Source organism: Leptonychotes weddellii, chromosome 1, assembly GCF_054177405.1.
Source record: "Leptonychotes weddellii isolate Sample4059 chromosome 1, ASM5417740v2, whole genome shotgun sequence".
Classification (NCBI taxonomy): domain Eukaryota; kingdom Metazoa; phylum Chordata; class Mammalia; order Carnivora; family Phocidae; genus Leptonychotes; species Leptonychotes weddellii.
In genome coordinates, this window is record NC_138369.1 from 191,269,723 (window position 1) to 191,294,715 (window position 24,993).

The 24,993-nt window shown below is 50.3% G+C and overlaps 1 protein-coding gene and 1 long non-coding RNA gene across 7 annotated transcripts in view; one reads left to right on the forward strand and one right to left on the reverse strand.

The window, feature by feature from the left end:
• Nucleotides 1–24,993, reverse strand: part of POFUT2 (protein O-fucosyltransferase 2) — a 345,437-nt gene that overhangs the window by 220,660 nt on the left and 99,784 nt on the right. The window lies entirely within an intron of this gene.
• The window catches only part of LOC145716626 (uncharacterized), a 46,666-nt gene that overhangs the window by 14,429 nt on the left and 7,244 nt on the right, over nucleotides 1–24,993 (forward strand). For 3 of the 6 annotated variants that reach the window (XR_014139447.1, XR_014139451.1, XR_014139450.1), the window contains exon 2: nucleotides 2,807–2,970. This is a non-coding gene — a long non-coding RNA (uncharacterized LOC145716626). Of the gene's footprint in view, nucleotides 1–2,118; nucleotides 2,971–24,993 lie in introns of those variants that run through there. The other 3 variants (XR_014139452.1, XR_014139454.1, XR_014139446.1) reach the window with 3 other exon arrangements.

Consider the following 24,993-nt stretch of genomic DNA (forward strand, 5'->3'; position numbering starts at 1 on the left):
CAGTATTTATCTCCTCCTCCGAAGAGAATCCCGCAGTGTCTGCTCAGCCGCTCCGTCCTCGGGGAGCGGAGCGCACCTCCCCATTCCTTAGGTGTGGGCTGGGCGTGGCGACTCCCTTCCCCGGGGGACAGGGCAGGAAAGGGAAGGAGCCACATGGGGTGGGGACACCGGAGAGACACACCTCTGCCAGGTGACCACGGCCAACATGAGCAGTGGGACAAGTCATGTTGACGGTAGGCACCTGGGCCGGATGGGATAAGAGGGACACTTCCCTGTGTGGTCTTCCCCCCGACAACCCCTGACCCCAGTCCACTCATGAGAAACCACATCATGCTAATCCCAACGAGGGGCATCCCCCCAAACGCCTGACTGGTCCTCCTCCCAATGAGGGGCATCCCCCAAACGCCTGACTGATCCTCCTCCCAATGAGGGGCATCCCCCAAATGCCTGACTGGTCTTCCTCCCAACAAAGGGCATCCCCCCCAAACACCTGACTGGTCCTCCTCCCAACGAGGGACATCCCCCAAATGCCTGACTGGTCCTCCTCCCAACAAGGGGCATCCCCCCAAACGCCTGACTGGTCCTCCTCCCAACGAAGGGCAGCCCCCTCAAATGCCTGACTGGTTCTCCTCCCAATGAGGGGCATCCCCCAAACACCTGACTCGTCCTCCCAACGAGGGGCATCCCCCCAAACGCCTGACTGATCCTCCTCCCAACGGTCAGGGTCATCAGAGAAACTGTCTCGGCCAAGATGAGATGTAAAGGGACATGATCAGTGTCACGCAGTGTCCTGGACAGGATCCTGGGACAGAAGGGGGACGTTAGGGGAAACTGAGGAAATCTGAACGCTTAGTTAATAACATGTTAATATCGGTTTGTTAATTGTAACAAATGTACCATACTGATGTGAAATGCTTATAAAGGGGAAACTCAGTGTGAGTATGTGGGAAACCTTTTTACTGTCATCTCACTTTTTTTTTAAATCTAAAATGGTTTTAAAAAATAAAGTCTATTTTTAAAAAATGTGTTTTAAAAAGCTAATAATTCCTTAGAAGCTCCTTTTGTGTTCTCATCCTCTGCCCTAAGTATCATTGACTTTTTTTTATTTTTGTTTTTTTTTAAAGATTTTATTTATTTATTTGAGAGAGAGAATGAGACAGAGAGAGAGAGCATGGGAGGGGGGAGGATCAGAGGGAGAAGCAGACTCCCTGCTGAGCAGGGAGTCCGATGTGGGACTCGATCCCGGGACTCCCAGGATCATGACCTGAGCCGAAGGTAGTCGCTTAACCAACTGAGCCACCCAGGCGCCCAGTATCATTGACTTTTGTGTTAATTGTTTCCTTGGTTTTCTTTGTAGGTTTATCACTTTTGTTATTCTCAACAGCATATCCTTCGGTTTTGCCAGCATGTACTCCACTCAGCAGGAAAGGGTCATATTGCCAGGGAGGCCCCTGGGTGAGGCTGGGGTCATAGTGATGTGGATGTCCAGGGACTTCACTTGCAGAGGTCCCTCCTGGCCAGAGTCTTCACACGTTTTACATCTCTCAGGAGTGAGATCTTTTAACTTGAGTCACCAGGACTGCTGCCTCCTTGTCCACCCGCTTCTCTCTTGCACATCCCCTGTCCCAGGAGACCTTGGACGGCCTCAGGCTTCTTTGTGAGCTGGCTGAGAGGAAGTCACATTAGGTTGCATTTAGTTTGGGTTTAACAGGATACATATATGTGGGTGTGGTCACAGTCTTCTGGGAAGACTTAGGTGCTGCCTGGGTGTGGTAAGCTTGGATTCTGTAGTCATCCCATGCAGTGGGGGGCATAAAGGAGCAGGGCCAGAGGAGAGGGGCCATTGCCCACTGCATCTGTTTACCTTGGGACCTCTGGGGGAGAGTTAGACTCCAGAAAGAAGAGGGAAGATAGGGCAGGGGCCGGCCCCGACTGCTGCTGGGAGACGGGAGTAGGGGTGGGAGGATGGGCCAGGAATGGAGGTGTTCTCAGGGAGGGGGTTCTCAAAGAGCTTTGAGATGAAACTCCTGTCCAGCTGGCTAGCAGCCAGCTCCAGCAAAGTTGAGATGGTCTGTTTGGCCCAGGTGGACAGACACAGTGTTGCAGGGGACACTAAAAGGGTCTTGAAGCAGAGGAAGTATCAGGAGTGGCAAGTGGGGGTTTTGGGAGCAGGGCCCCTGCCTTGCAGTGGTGGGCAGCCCATGGGGTTGGAAGTGCCACCTGCTGTCCTGGTGAGCTCCCAACAGCCAGCCTGGGGGTCCTGGCTCAGCACGCTGCTCCATACCCGTCCTGCAAGTCTTCTTGAGGTGACGGCTGGCCGCAAGGGACCGTGGTGTTTATGACGTTAATGCAAAGTTGGCATTTTTCCTTGGGGGAAATATTCCTGGATGAAGTCCGAACCTGCTGAGTGCTGGGTTGGATAACAGGGTTAGCGTGGAAACCAAGAGAGGTGAAAACAAAGAGAGGTGATGCGGGGTGCTGGGTTCACTTCTGAAGTGATTTTCTGTTATGTTTTAGATGCATCTTTGATCCTTTGGTTTTTTGATATTTGACTTTGTCACTTGTGATTTTTTAGAGAAGATCTGGTTTCATTTTGGGCTTTTAAGTATGATAAAAGAGATAGATGGCATGATTTCTCCATTTTCTTCAGATACCCCCTTGAAGCCTCAGTGGTTCTCAGGTCACAATTAACTGAACGTATTTTGAATGAGACAACCCCTAAGAGTTAGGCGTAAGGAAATGTGGAGTTGTTTTGAACATGCAGATAAAAGCATGCTAACTGTGTTGTTCCTGTGCTTGCTCATAGACTTACTTCGCACGAGTGTGCACACGTGGGTTGTAAGCGTGTTTCAAGAACTGGGCTTCGAGCAAGCATATGGCGCCCTGGGAAGGTGCGGGACCTGAAATCCTGGCTCGCCTGTCTACCAAGTGCCAAGAAACCCACCACGTCCAGGCTTTTGAACTTGTGGGGTGAGTTTTCTCTCTACGGCATGCCCGTATCTAGGAATTCTGGCTGAGATCAGCCTCTTTGATGTTTGGTCTGGTTTGCTCGTGATCCTGTGTCTTTGTTCTGTGAAACAACTGTGGACAAAGATCAACAATCTGGCATGGAAATTCTTTTGTGAGAAAAGAGCTACCTTGCTGTCATTTCATGTTGATGATGTTGTTCTTAGATTCTCAAGTGTTATCAATAGGATTTCAAGCTTTCAGAGCTGTTTGCTTTTGTTTCTTTTCCACGGTGGCACGGACTCCTTTGTCTTTATTGCAGTTGTTTCCTGTGACGGAGATCTTACTACATTCCTTGGTTTTCAGTAGGTCCCTTTCTTCATTTGCCTAGGATGCCTGCTGCTTTTAAAGCCCTTTTATGATATTTAACCAGGCTGTCTGTGTGCAGTGTGGGTTGTGGTCATGTTCATTGTTGCAGCCTAGACTAATAGAAATAGAGTCTGTCAGTAACTAATCATTCTACATGCGTTCATTATTGTTGCTCCCAAACCATCCTAACCGTGTGGGCCAGAGACCAGTGTGCGTAGATGTGTGTACCATGATACCTGGATTGAATTTCCCAGATGTGAGTCTCCACGGTAAAGCCAGGGAGAGCTGGGGGAAGCCACAGGCCTTGGGTGTGTTTGCTGTCCCCCTTTTCTCTTAGTCTCCTAAAAGTGAGTTAGGAATTAGTCAAAACAACAAATTAATAAAAAATGAATTTTCCCAGCAACGTAAGAAAAGTTTAACGTGCTTTACTTATACAAAGCCTGTTTAGTGCTGTCTGAAGTCGGTTAGGGTCCTTCTGGCAGAAGGTACTCCAAGCCAGGGAGGAGCAGGATGGAAGGCATCCCTTGCGAGTGAGAGGACGTGGCTGAAGATGCAGTAGATACGATACATGATTGTTGGAATACTGAAGTAATGAAATAGGAGTTGGATATGTATTTCCTATTTATTTCAAGTTTTGATAAAAAAGTAACATTTAGAAATCCAAAAATCTCTTTTTCAGGACCCACAAGTGTCAGTCATTCAGTTTGTTTTAGATGGAAGTTCTGTTTTTCTCTATGAAAACGTTTTATCCAAGGTTTAAACATGAGCCAGAAGGGTGAAGAAGATGTATTTGAAGATGAAGCCGACAGAGTAAATTCTGGGGCTAATCTGTCCTCTTCACAGCAGGGTGCATGGGCCCCAGGGAAGGGAGATGCAGAAGTTGCACAAAACACAGATGTGCAGTTTCATTAAAGATTATAAGGGGGATCCTAATGTTCTTACCAGCCAGGTTGAGGACAGGACAAGAGAAAACATAGGCATAAGATTTGGAATAGAATAGGTAAAATGATGTTTGCAGGATCCTCAGGGAGCCCCTTCTATGGTGGTATGCTGGCCCATACAGTAGCCACCGTGGGGGAGGGCACAGCCTCAGAATCCGTGATTTAAAAAACCCACATCATAAAAATTCGCCAAGGCAGAAATAAACATGTAACATACAAACATCCTTGTAACTTAGTATTCACAGAGGATACTGTAGAGGAGGTGGCCCGTTCAGAGTAGTGACAAAAATGATCCCATAGTCAGGAATGAATGTGGTAAGAAAGGTTCAAAACCTAAGTGAAGACCATTCTAAAAACTCTTGAGACGACACAGAAGTAGCCTCGAGCAGATGGAAGGGCATGCCCTATTCGTGGTTAGGGTGTCACAGCATCATTACGATGGCACTTCTCCGCGGGGCTAATGCGCAGAGTTCATGTGATTCCAATAAAAATATGAATGCAACAAGAGTCATTAGTTTCCCTCGGGCTGGACATGTCGATTCTAAAACGGACACAGAAAAACAAGCACGCATGGAGACCTAGAAACTCAGAAGAGAAGGGGCTGAGAAAAGGTGCATAGCCTACCAGACATTAAAATGCACCGGAGAGCCTCTCCATGTGAGATCGCGTGGTCATGACGTGACCAGTGCCGTAGGGGGCTCAGAAAGAAGCCCAGATCCGGACGGACGTGTCGTCTGTGATTAGGGTGGTATCTCAGATTGCCGGGTCATGAGGGACTTCTGAAGAAGTGATCTGGGGACAGTTGAGCACCACTGTGTGAAAGACATTGGATTTCTGCCTTACACCATGTGCAAGAATAAGCTCCAAATGGATCAGAGAGCTAAATGTGGAAGGTGAAACTATTCAAGTGTGAGACAGAAACACACTGAATATAACCTAAGTGTTGGGCCAGGCTTGTCAAAGTAGAACTCAAAACTCAGGTTCAGCAGAAGAAAAGATGGTCGAAATGGACTCCGTTAAAAGAATCCTGCCAACCGTGGAAACCTGCCTGAGTGAAACAAAACAACAAAATGTGAGTAAAGTTGGAAGACAGAAGGATCAACTTTTTCAAAGAGAAAAATCTTTGCAACGTAGATCATAAATATTTAAAAACCGTGGAGAAGAAAAAGCCCAAAATCCTGTAGGAAAATAGGGAAGGCAGGTGTGTGTCACCCCGCACACTCTCACACGCAGCGACGGCGCCCCAGCGTCACGGGGTGCTGGCTTTGCTCGTCACCTCGGCGGAAGTAAGCTGTCAGCAGTGTCCATACGTCACCGGCGTGGTGAGGCAGACGAAGCAGTTCCGCAGAGCCTGGAAGCTTCCGGTGGTTCGTTTCTGAGCCTGCTCTCGGGCGGTATACTTTGAAATGGGCTTGAGAGCAATGCGGCAAGTCTGTCTCTAGGCTGTGGCTACTGTGCACATCGAGTCGGTGGGTTTTCGGGAACCTGCCGGACGCCCTTTTAGCTCCGTCTCTGGGTCCTGTGGTTACTCTGGGCTGTTTTCCTTTCCTCCAAGCCCACGCCTCATCCCCACACTTACGGATTGTTCGGTGTGCGGGTGTCTGCTTGGCTGCCATTTTCTTGGGGTGTGTCTGTGTGCAGACCCAGTTTGGCTGGAAGGGGTCTGAGACAGAGGGGAGTGCCCAGGGAGGGGGCGGCACCTCGTCTGTGGGCTGTGTGGCTGTGGACCCCTGTGCCTGCAGAGCCGGGTGACTCGGTGGAGCCCACCCTTCGGTGGCCGGACGAGCTCTGTGCTCACGGCGCTGAGAATGTTGGCGTCATGAGGCTCAAGTCTGTGTTGGGGATCTGAGCTGAAGAAGTCAGAGGGAGAAGAGGAAAGACATGCAGAGGAGGACTCGGAGACCAGCAGAGCTTCCCGAAGCGCAGAACCTCTGCTCTGGGCTGTGCTGGGCACCTTCCGTTCCTGAACCACAGGCCTGGCCCTCCCACCACCGTGTCACAACAAACACCCTCTGTTGACAGGAGACTGCATTCTCTGCCCCTGGGTTTTTGTTAAAGGCTGAATTGTTGTTTTGATTGAAGACCTAATTGTGTAGTTCCCAGTGTGGGTCTAAGACCACACAGTCTTTCCTCTGCTTGGTGCCTTCAGGGGTGATGACGCAGACCGAGCGCCAGTTCTGCTTCTGGTCCTCGTGTACCCAGCGGGGCAGGAGCGGTGGGTCCCAGGCCAAGGCCCTTCCGGGCCAGGAAGTGCTCACTCACTCCGTGGTGGGTGGGCAGGAGGCCCATGGCAGCCCCGCTGGCTGCTAGGGGGGCTCCCGAGGCACTGGTTCTCAACTGGGGTGGGGAACAGCTTCGCCTCAGGCAGGTCTCAGCCATGGGATAGCAGCCACCCTGCGTAATGAGACTGAGCCAGGTGCAGGAGCGGTCAGGGAGAGGGCGACGGGGCCGCCACGTGGTGTGGAGCCTGATGCTCCACTGGCCCCTTCCACATAGCCCGCTCTGGGGTTGCTCACTCTGACTACCAGGATCCCCTGCCATCCCCTTCCCTGATTGCCACGAGCCCCCTTCTCTGCTGACCACGTCCCGTTTTGGAGGATGTATTTGTGCATGGGAGAAAGGCATTTCTTTCTGTCTTACATCTGAACTAATTTAGGTGCATTAGGGGCCTGGCTGGAGAGAACGTGCCTCTCCATCCTCCACTGTGGCTCTTGTGTACAAGAAAGCATTTCAGAGAAGAGTCTACACCTGAGCTCTCGCTCTGCCCGTTTCATACTCAGCCTGTTGCCACGGGCGGCCCCCCGTGATGGCTGTGGTACCCTGAGCCTTGCCTCAGTCTGGTGGTGTGTGGGGCCCACCTTCTCGCCCCCTCGAGCCTTTCTTGGCGTGTTCTTCTGTTACAAATTGCATGCTTGTCACAGAACATTCAGACAAAAGAGACAAGAAAAAGTGATGAGAGCAGTCGTCTCCTCACTGGGATGACCTCCGTAACCACGCTGGGTGGTGTCTTCCCGCGTGTACGCACGTGCACTCATGCACAAAGGCACCACTGGGTACGGGGGTCACCCTGGGCGCTTGCTTGTTCTCTGCAGCCCCAGGGAGCGAGCACTGCTGACCCCTCGCGGAAGAGGTGGGGAACCGAGGCCACAGACGAAGCTGCCGCCCAAGATGCCCAGCTGTCGTGGCGCTGGTGCCTGGTCAGTCCCCGGGGCTCTGGAGTTCCCGTGGGAGCCACTAGTCTGCCCAGCTGCCTCCCGTGAGCGTGGGCAGGGCTGTGCGCGCGCGTGGCGTGCATGTTGCCGCCCTCGCCTGTGAGCGGCTTCCCGTCTGGGGAGCTGTTTCAGGGGCCCCCCTCTGGACGCGGTGTTGTCACGGTGCGGGACATCGCGCCGTCCACGGCGCTCTCCCTCCGCTCCTGGCCGTGGGCGCCCTCCGGCACGTCCCTGACAGTCCGTGAAGGGTGAGCGCGTGACCACAGTGTTTTCAACCCCGTCGTGCACCTTTTGGGTGTTTCCAGGTTTGCTAATGTTTCCGCTGCACGTGATAGAAAAGCCAACACAAACTAGTTTTAAGTAAAAATACTGTGTTTACTCCTGAAACTTTGCTTTGGATTTCCACAGTAGATCATTGCAGGGATGAGCTTGTCAATATGTGGTTTTCAGCTCTGTGAGGAGTTTTTCTCTCTTTTCTGTTCTGTCTTTATTAGGGTATTTGGGGAAAGCAGAGCGTAGCTGGGGAGGCCTGTCACCTAGTCCTGTCTCAGCTGAAAGTCAGATGTGAGCATATACTTTTACCCCACAGGCCTTCCTCCAAGAAGCTCACACTTCTTTTATTTTTAACTTTAGCTTTCTGTTCTGTTAGCTTGTACAGGGAGAAGAGGAGCTCAAATTAGTTTGCTTTGTATTTATTTTTACTTGACCTTTTCATTTCTAAATTTTGAGAAGAAAATGTGAGATTCTTTTCCCTGCATAATTTTCTTCTGAAGGTGGTGAAGTTAACCCCAGGGTAGCATGTCTAGCATTTTCCATTCATGAAACGCACTTTCAAATGTTAATCTGTTTACTCTATGAAATAATTATTAATTTCTTTTTCAACTAATTTGCAAAATGGTGCAGGTGTACCCCAAGTATGGTTGTGTTTCCAGCCAGTCCGACGGGTTTTCAAGACCGAGGGGGTGGGGGGTGTGTGTGTGGGGGTCGTTTTTTCCGAGAACCAGGTGAGGCAGGGGTGCAGAGAATTTGTTCACTATTTGGTTTTTATTCATTTTTTTCTTCAAGAATTGAACTAAATACTTGTCACTGACGGGAACCTATTTGAATTCCTAGGAGATTAAACTCTTCGCTGGTAGCAGCTTGAGGACTAATCCTGGTACACCTAAGCCCACGCGCGTCCCTGTAGAAGTTCTGAGAGTCAGGAGGTTGCCAGCCCTGATTGTGCCTTTAGTATTTCTAGATACAGTTGTTGTCAGGATTCGTTTTATTTTGAATAAGTAAAGCATACAATTTAATAACAGAAGGCCACGCCCAGGAAAGGCTCAAGGGGGAGAAGGTGGGCCCCACACACCACTCCCCGGGACCTGTGCTTATTTATTCTGAATAAGCCATTGTTTTTAAAAGGTAATAAAGAAACATATTAAATCTCATATAAAGTGTTTCAAAACAGATTCCTCTCAGGCTTCCTAAAAGCGAGCTGTGCATTCGCCTTTATTCCCCAGCGGGTGCTTGTGTGTGTGCCGCTGAGATCTCTGTTTCCGCATCTGGCACCTGGGACACCCTCTGCTTCCCACGCTTCCCGCCCAGCGGCGGTGGCTCGGACCGCGCTCGGTGGTGTAACTACCGCCGAGGAGCATCGCACGGAGCTCAGATGTGCCCTCACCGTCAGTGAGTTGTCCCAGAGCACGCTTCTACGGAGCTTCCACCCAGGACAAACCGCGGGGTGCGGCCGGCGCCCAGACCCTCCCGCCGGCCTGGAGTCTGAGTGACAGGTGTGTCACCCAAGCACCTGACCTGCAGCTCTGGACCATAGGCCTGCCTGCCTGCTTGTTGGTTTTAACTTTTTTGTATAAATACAAAGAAAGCGTTTTTGTGTCTCTTCTCTTTTGTTCGGGATTGTATCTGAGAGGCTCGGTCTGGTGTGGGGGTTTTTAGTGTTGTGGAAAATAATCCACTGTTTGCCCACATCGTCCGTTCACTCATCCTTCTGATGGCGGATATTTATCATCTGGGGCCGTTATGAGTAAAGCCATGGTGACCATTCTGATACACGTGTTTTGATAGAGAAGCGCCAGTCTTCCTGGGCTTGGGCCCTAGGTGGGCGTACTCGACCATCCGTAGGTGTTCCACTCTCTCCACACTCCCCCCCCCCACCCTGGGGCATTGGCGGTCTTCATCATTTCTGCCTTTTTAATCTTTACTATTCTCAAAGGTGCTCTGTGGTATTTCCCTGCGGTTTTAATTTTCAATCCCCTGATGGCTGATGACGTCGAGCACTTCTTTCATGTGTTTAGTGATCATTTGGACTTTCTTTTCTCCCTCCCTCCCTCCCTTCCTTCTTTTTTTTTTTTTTTTAAGATTTTATTTATTTGAGAGAGAATGAGCAGGAGGGGCAGAAGGAGAATCTCAAGCAGACTCCTCACTGAGCACTGAGCCCGACACAAGCTCGATGCCACGACCCTGAGATCATGGCCTGAGCCGAAACCAAGAATCGGATGCCTAACTGACAGAGCGATCCAGGTGCCCCTGGACTTTCTTTTGATTGCCAGTTAAAGTGCGCAGCTCACACTTCTGTCCCTGGGGAAGGAAATGGGGGTGGGGGTCAGGGCTCTCTGCCACGCTCTTGTCACACCTACATCTTTTCTTAAAAACAAGCAAACCTTTGTTCCCCTTGTAACTTAAAGAAATTGGCTCATCGTTTCTGAGTTCTGTCTCAGGTATCTTTTCTGGAGTTGCCAGTTTTGGTTTTACGAAAGGCATGAATACTTGATAGCCTTACTATACGCGTGGCCAGTTCCCTGGAGATACACGGAAGCTTCTGGCAGAGCCTTGCCTTCTCTGTGCTTCTGGGGCTCTGTCTCGTGCTCTCCTCTTACTCCCTGGGCCGTCTGGGCGCGGGCCAGGACCAGCTCGCAAGCCCTGATCTCAAGTTTATCTCCAAGCACAGCTGCTCTGGGAGATACTCCTTCTGTTCTAAATGCAGCTGGGTGGAAATAAGAGGTGAGGGGACCTGGGTCCCCGAATATCTCTTGCTTGGTCCACCTGGGGTGAAGTGGGGAGTTGGGTAGCCAGCAGTACTCTGTAGACCCTCACTTTCCCCTATGGTCTGGGGACACAGGCTTGTGTTAAAGTAGGTGGCCAGGAAGTTTACTGCTCAGATGGGGACACTTTTGAGAGCCAAGGGCCTGCGGTTAGGAATTTCCACAGATGGCATGGTGAACTGGATGTCCTGGGCCCACGGGGTGATGATCCCAGAATTGCCATCCCAAAGGCCCAGAGGATCACCAGGAGGTTGAAAGATGAACCGTGAGTTGTAAGGGGTCCTGTGTGTCCCCGTGCCACAGCCCAGGGGGGACACTAGGGGGTCCTGTGTGTCCCCATGCCACAGTCCAGGGGGGACGCTCGGGGGTCCCGTGTGTCCCCGTGCCACAGCCCGGGGGGGACGCTCTGGGGTCCTGTGTGTCCCCATGCCACAGTCCAGGGGGGACACTCGGGGGTCCCGTGTGTCCCCGTGCCACAGCCCAGGGGGGACGCTCGGGATCCTGTGTGTCCCCATGCCACAGTCCGGGGGGGACGCTCAGGGGTCCCATGTGTCCCTGTGCCACAGCCCAGGGGGGACACTAGGGGGTCCCGTGTGTCCCCGTGCCACAGCCCAGGGGGGACACGAGGGGGCCCTATGTGTCCCCATGCCACAGCCCAGGGGGGACGCTCGGGGGTCCTGTGTGTCCCCGTGCCACAGCCCAGGGGGGACGCTTGGGGGTCCCGTGTGTCCCCGTGCCACAGTCCAGGGGGGACGCTTGGGGGTCCCGTGTGTCCCCGTGCCACAGTTCAGGGGGGACACTTGGGGTCCCGTGTGTCCCCCTGCCACAGTCCAGGGGGGAGGCCCGGGGGTCCCGTGTATTTTCTGGACCACAGCCAGATGGAGCCTACAGGGTCATGGGAAGATCTGGAGTTGGAGACAGAATGTCTAAGTATTTCTCGCATCATCTTTTAATGTTTGGTTTTATTTGTTCATGAAAAAAGGAATCTACTTGCCTTGCTTGAATCCCTTCCCTAGGGCTCGTTGGGGAAATAAAAATGTGATAATAAAACTTAAAAATATTTTGTAAAATGTTAATTATTCATTTTGTCTTCAACTCCTGTCTATTTTTAATGGGTCTTAAAGTGTCTCTAGAACTTGGTCTCTTACAACTGGTGTCCTTAATTTTGCCGAGGAAGGTGCCTGGGACAGCGGAATGCATCCCCTGGGTGCTGGGGGGGTGGGGGTGGCCCGCAGGGTCGCCTCCGTGGCTCCTGCCCACCTGGCGCTTGCCCCACTTACTGAGAGGTCTTCACCGTTCGTCACTGTGTGAATGAGCTCCTCGCGCTGACACGGTTGCAGCTCCGTCAGCTCTTCCCTGCCAAGTGCAAAGGTCAGCTTAGCTCAGCCCCTTTATAAATTTTTCAGAGATTTCACATTGGAAGTCCACAACTGGCTTTTACTTTTACAAGCAATCCACTGTTATGATTGGTCATGTATACATGTCACAGATGAGAAGGGGAATGTTTAGTTAGTTAAAAGTGCTTTTAAACAGCTGCCAAAGGACTAGAATTCTTTTATAAATTGAGGAAAACCACGTGATCTAACATGGTTGTGGCATGAAGTTTCTTTTCAATGACTGTTAGGATTAGTAGACACACCCCGCGTACCAGTCAGGTCACCACCTGCAGAACGGGCGCTTGCTCGCCCGTGGCTCGGGCCCGGGGCTGCAGGGAGGCCATCCCGCTCCTCCTTACAAGGCCTGCGGCCGTTCGGCCGGAGCACACAGACCAGCGTGGGCAGTAGCGGGAGGAAGTGGAGTTTGTCAGGGATGTCAGGGGGACGCGGGGCCCTCCCTGTGGCCGTGCAGGCCCAGGGCGCGTGCCAGGGCGGAGCCGGGATCGGTCACAGAGGCGCAAGGGTGTGTGCCCTTGCGTGGGCAGAGGGCCAGTCTGGCCAGCGGGGGATCCCGTGTGTCTCCCACAGTCACTGGGAGAGCTTTGCGTTTGCAGGGGCTTCACGGAGGAGGTGGGGCTGCCCTGAAACAAACATGAAAACTGTTGACCATCACTTAATTTTTGTTGATTGGGAGCGTGACTGGGCAGCTCGGGCTGATCATTTTATTCAGTCCTTGGCTGTGCCGTGTGCGGTGGACACTGCTGCTAACTCTGGTTTCTGGGAGGGAAAGTGCGAGGCGCTCAGGGCTGGGGAGCTGGGTTCTCGAGCAGACAGGCTCCCCACTCTGCTCCTCACTCCGGGCACGTAGGTCCTGCTGTTGTGTACGGAGGCCGGGGCTCGCCGGGGAATGGGGCCGGAGCTCTCACTCAGGACAGTGGCCGGGAAGCAGGGTGGTCTTTGCGAGACACACTTCTGTCTGCTGCATAGCCTCGAGCCCGCTCGCAGACACGCTTGGTGAGGGCCCAGGGGGAGTCCAAGTGGCCCGTCATCTGGTGATAGACGGTATTGGGAACTTAGTTCTGTGCCCTCCTCCCAGAAATGCAAAAATGCATGTTTTTGGATGTTTGATTGCACCTGTTCGTGGTCAGGAGGAGGTGACCCACTTTAGTCCTGCTGTCTGGCTGTTGGTCACAGAGTGGTTCTTGGAGGCCCGTGGTCACGTAGGAAGCTTTGTGGCACGCTGGTGTCCTCGTTGGGCACAGGGGCGCCAGGGTAGTGGACAGCTTCTGTGATGGCTCTGGGTGACCCACCTCCTCCAGGCAGAGCGAGCCCTGGGGCCCATGCACAGTTCACAGGGGTCGGACGCTCCCCCGTGCCGCTCACCTCTTTGTGGTGCTCTCGCGGTTGTGACTTCCTGTGGGCACACGTCTTTGACTTCAACCTGAGTCTACCCCTTTTTCTGCATCCTTGGGTTTTGAACTTCACGTGTTCACTGTGTAAGTTTAAGAGTGGAGATTCTGTTTTTATTTGTATCAGTTAAACCCTCCTGTTCTTGCAGGAGTCGCAGGCTCTTTCTGCTCGCGTCTGTAACATGTCCAAGGGGTGGCTCTCGGCTCTCAAACCCCGCTGTGCAGTCTGCAGAGCGTCACGTAGCCCACGGCGTCGTGGTGGCGAGCCCGAGAGCCCTGGCCTTGCTCCGGGGGTCCAGCGTCTCACCCAGGATCTGGGGCAAGGATGACCACCAAATTAAATGTCAGGGACAAGGATTTGTGCTGTAGGGTGCTTTATTATATTCTTTTCTGCAGAACCAAAAGCTGAAGAGCTACATATTTGCTAATTAAGTGACGGCCTGGATTGCCTCTCTCTGTCAGGAACCGTGTGCCGCGTTTTTACCGCGGAGACAGAGCCTTTGCCTGAGGGTGGGCCCTGGGGGAGAGACAGTGCTTTCTGGGACGTGGGGTCAGATGGCCTTGGTTGGCCGTGTGTCCCCATGTCCCTGTGTCCTCGGGGCGAACTTCCCTGGGGCTGCCTAGTTCCATCTAATAAACAGGACCAGACTGGGAAGCAGCCTTGGACGAGGGGAGGGCTCCAGGTCGGACCCGAGCCTGCGCTCTCTGGTGGCATCTTTGAAGAACACTTCTTGCGTTTCCGAGTTTCTTTTAAGAGATTTTACATTTTATTTGAAAACAAAACATGCTCATTGTGAACCGTGTGTACTTTGCCGAGATGCAAAACAGGAAGAAAGAGGCTCTGTGAGCCCCACTGCCCCACAGCAGATATTGGTAACGTTTCGTACGTGAGTCTGCATCTGTTTTCCCGGGCAAATATGTAATTTATCCCCGGAGTGCAGCTGATAGACGGCGTCCCTCTGTGTGTTTCTACAGGCCTCTTCAGGTCACTGGAATGGGACGTGGCACAGATGGACATAGACTAACAGCTGGCGCGCGGACAAATGGTTTATATTCTCCCTTTCGCTGCATAAACAGAGCTTGTCCGGCACGTGTTCTGTCTGGGCTGTGAGGACACCGTGCGAACTAGCAGCGCTGCTGTGTTTCTTGGCTTTCTTCCTCTAGGGACAGAGGTAGAGGACCCGGTCTGTCGGAGCGCCGTCCATCCCACGTTCTTCTCCGAAGCAGCCTGTGCCCGCTGCCCCTCCCAGCTCCCACTGGGGTGGCCTTCCAGCACGCTGGCTCGTCCTCGCCACCCTGTGTTCAGCGCTAGGCCAGCTTTTCGGGCACGTGAAGGTGCTGTGTGTGGGCTACATGGGAAAAACCCGGCAGGGCGCATGCCCGCGGTGCATGTTAACACTGGCTTCTGCCGTGTGTATGGGATTTGTGGTGCATATGGGATTCCTGTTGTGTGTGTATATGGGATTTCCCTATTATATATGCAGGATTCCTGTTATATACATAGGACTTCTGATATATATGGGTTTACATCACTCTGTAATGCACCTTTTTCATCACACCATGGACATGTTAGTACAATGGTATCTCCCTCTTCATAGGACATGCATTTTATCTATTTTCTTTCAGAGTAAAAAATAGTTTTTAAAAAAATTCCAATTTTAGGTGCACCAGGGTGGCTTAGTCGGTTGAGTGTCCGACTCCTGATTTCAGCTCAGGTCGTGATCTGAGGGTTGTGGGATCGAGCCCTCCATTGGGCTCCATGCTGGGCATGGAGCCTGCTTGAGATTCTTGCTCTCCTTCTCTGCTCCTCTCTCTCTCAAAAAAAAATCCTGATTTTATGTAACTAATGTAATGCTTATAACTGCTTCACTTAATACAGTGAGTACATATTATTTTGTCCTATAGATGCACTGCAGTGTTTTCATAAGTCCCTGACTGATGAGGGTGCCCTTTCAATTGAACTGTTTTTTCTTTTTTTTTTTTTAAAGATTTTATTTATTTATTTGACAGAGAGAGACACAGAGAGAGAGGGAACACAGGCAGGGGGAGTGGGAGAGGGAGAAGCAGGCTTCCCGCGGAGCAGGGAGCCCGATGCGGGGCTCGATCCCAGGACCCTGGGATCATGACCTGAGCCGAAGGCAGACGCTTAACAACCGAGCCACCCAGGCGCCCTTTCAATTAACTGTTTTTAAAAAATCTTGAAATAATACCAGCATATGCTGTTAGAACATATTCCCACCCGTTAATGCATGTCAGTTCAGTTAAAGATTACTTCTTTCCATCCCCTCTTCCCAGGGGTGAACAGTTTATGGTCTGTGTCTCTTCGCTCTTCTGGTCCCACTTGTGTTTGTTAGCTCTCGCAGGGCGCCAGGCACAGGGCCTCCCCAGGCCTTGGTGTTCGTGAATTACAGTTTTGGATTTGTAGTCTTTCTCATCTATGGTTAGGCTTTCTGTGTTTCTTCTGTGGCTTTAATCTAAACATGGTAACATAAGGAAGACAATGTTTGTAGGATTATAACAGTACGTATTTCACCACAGAGCCAAGCACTCTGACTGGAGAAGCAGAAAATGTAATCTGTACCCCAGGACTCTTGCCCAGGAAAAGAGCATGTTTGACTGGAACCTCTGGTTTCTTTTCACAGTTCTGAGCTGCATCAGGTGCCATGGCCTCGCATGTCCCATCCTGTTTGTTTCTTGGATTCTGCTTTGGTTTTGCTGGAGTGCGTCCTTAATCCGTTTCTTTATGGAGTGTGTGGCTGAGAGACTTGTTGGGTTCTTGCATGCAGTTACTGTGTTCCCACACTTGATGGATCCTTTGTCAGGTCCAGAATTCCAGGTTCTTATAATCTTCCCTTCAAACTCAGAGAGCATTTCCTGTTATTTTCCACAGTCTGGTGTTGTTGAAGAGAAGTCAGGTGTCAGCTTGATTCTCGTTCTTCACAGGTCACTGTCTTCTACTCTCCCCTGTACCTCCAGTGCTGATGATTTGATGTAGAATTGCCCTGTGCTCTGATCTGCTTCTCTTCCAAGACCAAGTGGCCATGTTTGGATTCCCCTCTTTTGGAAATCCCCAGACCGTCTTTGGAGGGGAATTCTCAGGCTCAGCCTAGAAGTGCGAGGACTGCCCCGTGGCTCCTCACTCTTGGGAGACCCCTCCCAGTTGTCTTGCACTGTACTTCCTGCTACTCCTTCAGGTCAACCTGATTTCATCCGCTTGATGCCTTAACCACTTACTTGAGTTCCCTTGTCTGCTGCTGAACCCGCTTCGTAATGTTTCAGTCCTATCATGGTTCATTGCCAAGAAGTACCTTTTCTGCCATTTTGATGGAGTTTGGGAAGAGAGGAAAGAAGACACGTACTTTCTCACCATTTTCAATAAAAAGCCTTTTAATCTTTTTTTTTTTAAAGAGGGAGTGGGGGGAAGGGCAGAGGGAGAGAATCCCAAGCAGACTCCACTCTCAGCACAGAGCCCGACGAGGGGCTCCATCTCACGACCCCAAGACCATTACCTGAGCTGAAATCAAGAGTCGGATGCTTAACTGACTGAGCCACACAGGCACCCCAAAAACCTTTTTAGGTCACCCTTAATGGCAAGATTCCATACCTTGAATATCTTTAACAGTGGTGGTTCTTTCTAGTGGAAAAATTGCTCAACATTATCAAAGAGTTGGGAAGAGATTAAATGAGTCAGCTCCAGTAAATTTGTCAGCAGCATGTATAAATTCTTTATGAGATATGTTACACTTTTTACCTGTCATTTTATGTGATGTAAGAGAGCAGTCCTTACACTTCCACATAGCTGGGTAGCTGTGTCACACTTACCTTGTAGTGTGTGGCAAGTCAGAGTTCACACCCTGAGTCAGAAGGTTGCCAGTAAATGAACTGTCACTGCTTTATCGAAATTGGAGGGGGGTAACGAGGTTGGAGATGATTCATGATACTGGTAAGTTTAGTTATTGAACAATCATGATTAAAAAACCTGATGAAATTTTCATCACTGTGTGCACAAATAGCCCATGTTAAACCGATGTGAAACGATAAAGCAAAATTAACAGTATAGTGATAGAAACAAGAGTGGTCGTAGTTGAAGTGCTTGATAAATTAGGGCTGTCATGGACAGCGACTGCCCTCTGGACTGTGGGCCAGTGGCCCTCTGCGCAGGAGCCACACGCCTCAGAACTGAATTAGAGCCCTGTGAGCGCTAGTAACTCTTCTGGCTTAGGTTACGAATTCCACGGTTAGTGCCCCTAACACTTCACTTTTTAGGTTACCACTGACGAGCCATAGTTGTATTGAAAAAAGAAGAGATGTGAAGTGTTGTTGGTTAAGTGCCCAAGAGAGGACGGGGTTTGGGTCAGTTCAGGGTCCTCCAAGAAGGGTGACTTTGTCTGCCAGAGGTCCTTCTGAGCACCCGATTAAAGCTGTGGACGTTGTTGTTAGAAAGATGCGCGTGGGCTTAGAAACACACCATTTTGTACACAGTTTTGCCTTTCTCATGGACGTGAAGCCTCGAGGAGTCCCTGCTCTAGACACATGTGTGAAGCAGCTGTTCTCTACCCCGGGGACTCACCCAGGCAGCGGCCCCGTACATGAGGGTCTAGCAAAGGCTGCACGGCTAGGGGTGCACCTCTCCGCTGAGCCCTTCATCTCTGCTCACGGTAACTGCAGGAGGGGCACACGCGAGCCTTCAAGGACACCATCCCCAGCTGTCGCCGTCGCTCCTCCCAAGGGAAGGAATGTGTAGGGACATCTGCATACTTGGGCTATTTTCATGATTGGCAAAAAAAAAAGTGTTTTCATTTTATCAGCTTCTTTCTTTATTTTTTTCTGTTTTCAGTTTTTTCACAGTTAGATCGTATTTTTTGAGGAAAGTGTCAGGTTCGTTGTACTAAGGGAAATTTAGGAAAATACCAATTTGGATTATTGAAGACTCTAAATTAAAGCACTCTTTAAAAAGAAAAAAAACCTTTTACTTAAACTCCAGAAAGTTAACATGAGAGCACTCCTGAACAGAAATGTCATGTTCCACATGCCACTTGCTTTTATCTTCATTCTTTTTTGTTACTTATTTTCTCTCCAAGATCACTTCCCTTCTTCTGAAAGGTATCCTTTAGGATTTCTTCCAAACAAGGGTCAGCTGGTGGCCAGCCATCTCAGGTGCGATTTGTTGGGGAAACATCTTTATTTGTTCTCATTGTGAAAAGATGTTAGGTGGGTCTGTAGTTTCAGGCTCAGCTTTTCTCTGCGTCCAGCTGAAAGCTTCCTCCCTCCTCCCCGGCTGTCTGGGGAGCTGGCCCTGCCGACCTGCCACTCCTCGCGGGTCTGGGCTACAGGTCTGTTGGCTTCCTCTGCGTGGGGTCGGTTGGGCATCTTGGATCTGCCCCTTCCTCTGTCCCTCTTCTCCCCAGGCTGCCGTCTGGTCACTTCCTCAGCTTTCTCTCCTGGTTTACTCAATTTCTCCTTTGTCTAGTAGGATGGTAAAACCCACGGTCGAGTTTTTAATTTTAGTAATTTTAGTCTTTAATAATTTCTTATTTATAGAAGGTTTATTCTTTTCCAAGTCTGATTGGTTATTCTTTGTTTTCCTGCTTCCCATCTATTTTTGTTTTTAGAGAGCGCACGTGCGAGCATGAGTGGGGCAGGGCAGAGGGAGAGGGAGAGAGACTCTCAAGCAGACTCCCTGCTGAGCACGGAGCCCGATGACACGGGGCTTGATCCCATGACCCTGAGATCATGACCTGAGTCGAAATCAAGAGTTAGCCGTTTAACCGACTGTGCCACCCACAGGCACCCCAACCCCTGTTCTATTTTTATTAACCAGTTATTTTATATATGGTGTGCTTGACAGGTCTGTCACATACAAATGTCTGTTTTTTTTGTCTCTTGTTTATGCTGCTTATCCTTCAGTGCTTGCTTCCTTGTGGGATTATCTTTTTTACTGAGAGCTGCTCATTTTCCTTGGAAAACAACTTGTATGAATTCTTTGAGGCCTCAGAGGATGGTGCATTTTTCCAGAGAGGATTTTCTTTTGCTTCTGCCAAGTGTCTGTGTACCACTAGTTCAGGAAAACTTTTTCCTCAAGTCCTTTTGGATACATCTTGGAGCATCTGGGTGGTGTGATTTGGGGCTTGGGAGATTGGCTTATGGCAACACCTTACCAGGGACCTTTTGTTTCTTGCTTTGTTCACCAAAGAGAATAGTAGTCGGCATCTTCTGGTTAAAAGCTTACATTTATTATGCCTTAAGTAAGAGAGCAAGAAGATCAATTTGAGAGATTTCTATAAAAAATACTAAAAGTTTTTTTTATTTAAGCAGTTCATCTCCTTGCAATGGATAATATTATACTAACTTTTAGTGTTTGATAAATAACCTCACTGAGTACTGTTAAAATTATAATGTTACTTAAATACAGACATCACATTTGTTTGACTTGGAGTTAAGAACTTCTGGAAATGTGTTAGTTTGATATGAATCTGATGAAAGGAGTTGAGAACATCGCAGGTTTATTTAACATATAGGTGCATGACGATCGAAGAGGCTGGTGGCTGTGTTTGTTAGTTACAGGGTCCTTCAGGAAGCTTAGGGCTTAACGGATCTTTCTAGACCCTGAAGTCTATTGGGGTCTTGGAACTGCCCACCTGCCCGGGGCTGCCGGTGCAACCCTCCGCGCCCTGCCTGAGAAAGTCTCTCAAAATAATCTTTCCTTTCACTCTCCTTTTCTTTTCTTTCTTTTTTTTTTTTTAAGATTTTATGTATTTATTTGACAGAGAGAGACAGCGAGAGAGGGAACACAAGCAGGGGCAGAGGGAGAGGGAGAAGCAGGCTTCCCGCTGAGCAGGGAGCCCGATGCGGGGCTCGGTCCCAGGACCCTGGGGTCATGACCTGAGCTGACGCTTAACGACTGAGCCACCCAGGTGCCCCATCCCTCTCCTTTTCTTACTTGGCTTCGTCTTTTAGCCTGTGGAGAGATTTTTGTTTGTCTTGATTTGTTCTAGGTGTGATCCAGTCTGAGTTTCTTATGGGAGAAGGTGGGTTGACCAGTGCCTCTGTGGCCTCGTGTCCCCTGCATCTGTGTGTATGCTGCGGGCACGGGGCCGAGCTGCGGGCTGGTGGCCCTCGGGCTCCGCCGGGGTTTGGGGCCTGAAATGCTTTTCTGTTGGTCTTATTTGTTTGCTAGCAATGACTGGGCGAAATTAGTCCTCATTTTTATGAAAAACCACTCCGTAAAACAAGGGGGGGAGGTCATAATAAAAACAGCGTGGCTGATCATCTCTTTTAGTGTAGATGTCTGGCACAAATAACCGTTGGGAGACAAGACCTCAAGTCCCGCCTGTAAGGGATGCTGACTTCTAATAATACACTGTATGTAACTAAAGAATTAGACAAAAAAAAAAAAGAGGTGTCAACGCCTGGGAGGCAGACCTCCACTTCCCGCTGCCTGAAAACCCAAGCCCCCTGCGGTAGGGAGGCCAAGGACCCCTGCCCGGAGGCGCTGCTGCTCACCTGCGTGCTCCCCATAGCAGAGGCGCCTCTGCTGGCCTGTTGGCCTTTCTGGGTGGTTTGGGCGTGTGTGGCCAAAGGGTGGACCGTCGTCCTGAAGGGAGCAGGTGCCGAGAACGGGGAGGGCTCGGCTCCTCCCACATCCTTCGTACCTGCCTTCACCGTCCGCCATCCTGGGGGTTGAGGCAGGCTGCTCCGTGCCCTGAACTGAGACGTGCCTCTTCTGGGCTGGAACGATGCACGTGCCACCTGCTGGACCCAGGGTCCCACGCCCCGCTTGACCTGAGTGCTCCCCCTCCTCGCTTGGTCTGTCTGTCTGTCTCCACCCCCCAGTGCCTTCTCTCTGTGGCAACACAGAGCCCATGCCCAGTGCTGGGAGCATTGGGTCCCTCTGGGAATGATTGTACAGCAGTAAAGTGTAGCTGGATGGGGAGAACTCCCTGGCCTACTTAATGAGTTGTTGAATGTGTGCAGCAAGCTTTAATTTCCCATAAAACATGAGATTATTCAGAGTTTAAAGAAATAATGTTTTCCCTCAGGTCACAAAAATATTTTCAGTAATGTTTACTAATTCACTTCAAAAAATAAGATGAGGGGTTTTAAAGTATAGAACAAAGTAGTCTTTTTTAAAGCCAGCTTTTTTGAGGTATAACTGACATGTCAAAACACGGCACATATTTTAACATGTGCAACTTGGTATGTTTTGAGACACCGGTGAGATCGTTGCCACAGTGAAGACGGTGAACGTGCCCATCGCCTTTGAAGGTCCCCTGTCCCCACCTCCTCTCCCACCCCCGACAACCACTCCTCTCCTTGCTGTCGTGATAGATCCCTTTGCATTTTCTTTTTTTTTTTTTTTTAAAGATTTTTATTTATTTATTTGACAGAGAGATAGAGAGAGAGCACAAGTAGGCAGAGCGGCAGGCAGAGGGAGAAGGAGAAGCAGCCTCCCCACTGAGCAGGGAGCCGGACGTGGGGCTCGATCCCAGGACCCCGGGATCATGACCTGAGCCGAAGGCAGCCGCTTAACTGACTGAGCCACCCAGGCGCCCCAATCCCTTTGCATTTTCTAGAGTTTTATATAAATAGGGTCAGACAGTAGGCACTTTTTTTGTGTGGCTTGTTTCACTCACCATTATTATGTAGAGATTCATCTGCGCTGTATCTATCATGGTTTATTCTAAAGTAATCTTTCTAACGAGGCAAAATATGTTATTCTTACTTGCTAAAAAAATGGAATATATTGAATTTAGTAAGTAGAAGAGTGACAAAGTCCATTTTGGTTGTTCTGTTAAGACCAAAATGCTGGGGAAATAGAATGAAGAGCGCAGAAGCTTCGTGGTCTAAGTGGGGGTCCCAGTGTTGAGTCGAGGCTTCCAGACTGGGGCGGATCCCACGCTCTGCCCCGGGGATAGAGCGCGTTTCCTCCAACTGAGCTGGACCCTGCTCAGGAGCAGGGAAGAGGTTGTGGTTCTCCAGTGTCACAGAACAGAATGTGCTCTGCAAACCACTTCCTAAATGGAATTTAAATAATATAAAAAAATTTTAAATTAAACCAGGACCTCTGGACTAGAGCGCTATTTCCTCTTGCATTTCTCTTCCTTCCTAGAAGCAGCAAATGAAAGGGGGGCCTGTGCCCTCCTCCCAGCCTCTTTAGTAAGTGCTAAGTTCTTGACGGTGTGCTCATGCCCAGTGCACCGCTCTGCGGATTTAGTCTCCTACGGCAGGGTTCTTGCATCTTCAGCGTCCGTTATTACTTTATCACGTAAAGATCTTACCTCTCCCTGGAGTAGTTCCTAACATAGAATTCATTTTATCCTTCTGAAACGTCAGGTAGCCAGGGACGGTTTGGTCATTGTAGACGTTGAAATATCAATGACTATAATTAATATACTTTGAAGGTTTTTATAGTTGAGGACAATTGAAAAACACCTATCTTCTAAAATTTCCTCTTTTCTTTCAATTTTCTCATGTTGTTTATTGAAAATTCCATCCACCCCTTTGACAGAGTCAGGACCCTTGGAGTCACCTGCTGGTGGTGCTCGCCCCGTTGTCATCCCTCTGTCCCTGGCTGTCCTCCCGGCCTCCAGGCTCAGCCCTCCAGCCATGGTCCACGGGGCCAGCAGAGCTATCCTTCTGAAGACAGATCGGACCGCTCTTACCAAAGAGTTCAGTGCCTTCTGCCGAGGGGCCTCCCACCCTCCTCCTTACCAGAGGCATCTTGACAGGCCTTCTGTGGGCTCCTCCCAGCTGAGGAGCGCTGCCGTGTCCTTCTGGAGCCACCGGGCTCATGACTCGGGCCCCGCTTGTGGCGCTGCTCTCCGTTCCCACCAGCTTCCGGTCCTTCTCTTGGAGGTACCAATTCTTAGGACTGACTAAGCACTTAAAATGGAAGATGCTATCGAAAATTAGGAAGAACGCTTCTTTGTCTTAGCATCCGTCCGTGGACTGCTTATTTACTTCACTTGTCTTGAGCATATCAAGCCTTTGTATCTTGAAATAATTGGTGTCTCTAAACATAGGAGAATCTACTCAGTTGAACATCTCTGTTTGACTGTATACTCATGTTACGTATCTACAAGGTGGAAAATGAGAGTACTTATCTTTTGGTAGAGCAAAGCCCTAATTTCCATGGTCTAATTAAATTATGATGGTAAATATCACTTTAAAAGGAAATGCGGTGGTTTTATTTAATCAGTATGGTTGTTCCCGGCACAGCAAACCCGAGTGCCGAGTGATGCGTGTATTTTAGTAGGACTAGTCCTGTACCTGCTATTGGCACTGGGCACGTAAGTCCGCTATGAGCCCCATTTCCTGGGCATCGCCATGGTGTTTGAGTTGTGTCAGCAGGTAGTTGGATACACGCCCGCTGTAGAGACCCTCCAGCTCAGCTAATTCGGGGTCACCCTGTTTTCAGGGAAGCCCAGGAGCAGTCACTGGGAGAAGGCTCCAGAAAGCTGGTGGTGTGGGCTGAGCTGGGCCACTGCCCTTGAGTGTGGCCGGAGCTGGAGGCCCCAGAGCCACCGCGGTGGGGGTCCCACACTGCCTGCACGCCCCGTCCAGGTTCTCGGGCCACCCCAGGCCCCGCCTGTTTCTGGGGGTGGCTCCTGGCAGATTGAGAAGGGGGCCGATTGGAACTCAGCCCTGCTTTGCTAACTCGTTCCTGGCCTGGAAAGCTCCTCCGTCCTGGGTTTCTCTCTTCGTTTCTGTGGGGAGCGTGAGAGCTCCGGGCTGCCTCGCCTGGTTCCGCCCCAGGCTTTAGGGGTTGGCACCGCTGGTGCAGAAGCTCCTGCCTTTTCTGCTGCAGACGGCTGGCTGGTGGTGGCGTCGGTCAGTCCCTTGCTGCATGTCGGCAACGGCATAGCCACTGCTTGGCTCCACCGTGCTGGACCGTCCTCTGTAAAAACGGTGGCCACTGTTGGCTGTTTCTGGGTCCCGTTGCCTGGGTGTTTCCCAGTGCGTGTTTGTTGTGAGTTGTATCGTTCCTGCAGAAGAATGCGTGTGTGGGAGGACGATTTTCCTTACACATTCCTCACCGTCATCCAGGAGCGTAGACAGAACAGACGCTGTAAGTCAGAGCCTCCCCGTCTGGACGCGGAAGTGCGCGTCCCGACAGTCAGACTCCGTGTCACCTGTGGCTGGACCCCACATCAGCGGCGTCACGGCTCTGCTCCGCGGCTCTCTGGGTTTGTTAGTGTGGCAGGTTACGTCGGTTGATCTCCATACATGATTCATTTTTACATTCCCGGAGTAAATCCAGCTGGGTCATATGTCTTTTAAAAAGATTGTTGGATTGAGTTTGCTGACGTTTTCTTTAGGATTTTTACATCTGCATCAATGGGTCAGTTTGGCTGATAGTTTGTATATGATTTTTGTTTCCTGATTCTTGTTCTTTGTAGTTTAGTCAGATTTTCTATTTCTTCCTGAGTCAGTTTCGATAAATTGTATTTTTCTTAGAATTTGCTCATTGTACCTAAGTTTACAAAGTTTTTGAAATGAAGTTCCTAATACCTTCTTATTATATTTTTATGTTGTGAGAATTTGGAGTGATAATTCTGTTCTGGTATCTCTTGTTGCCTAACACACCCCCCTCCCCCCAAATAAGGCACAACTTAGTGGCCTGGAACAACCAGTTTGGTTTTGCGGGTGATCTTGTGGGGCAGGGATTGGAGCAGGGTGTAAAGGGGACGGTTTGTCTG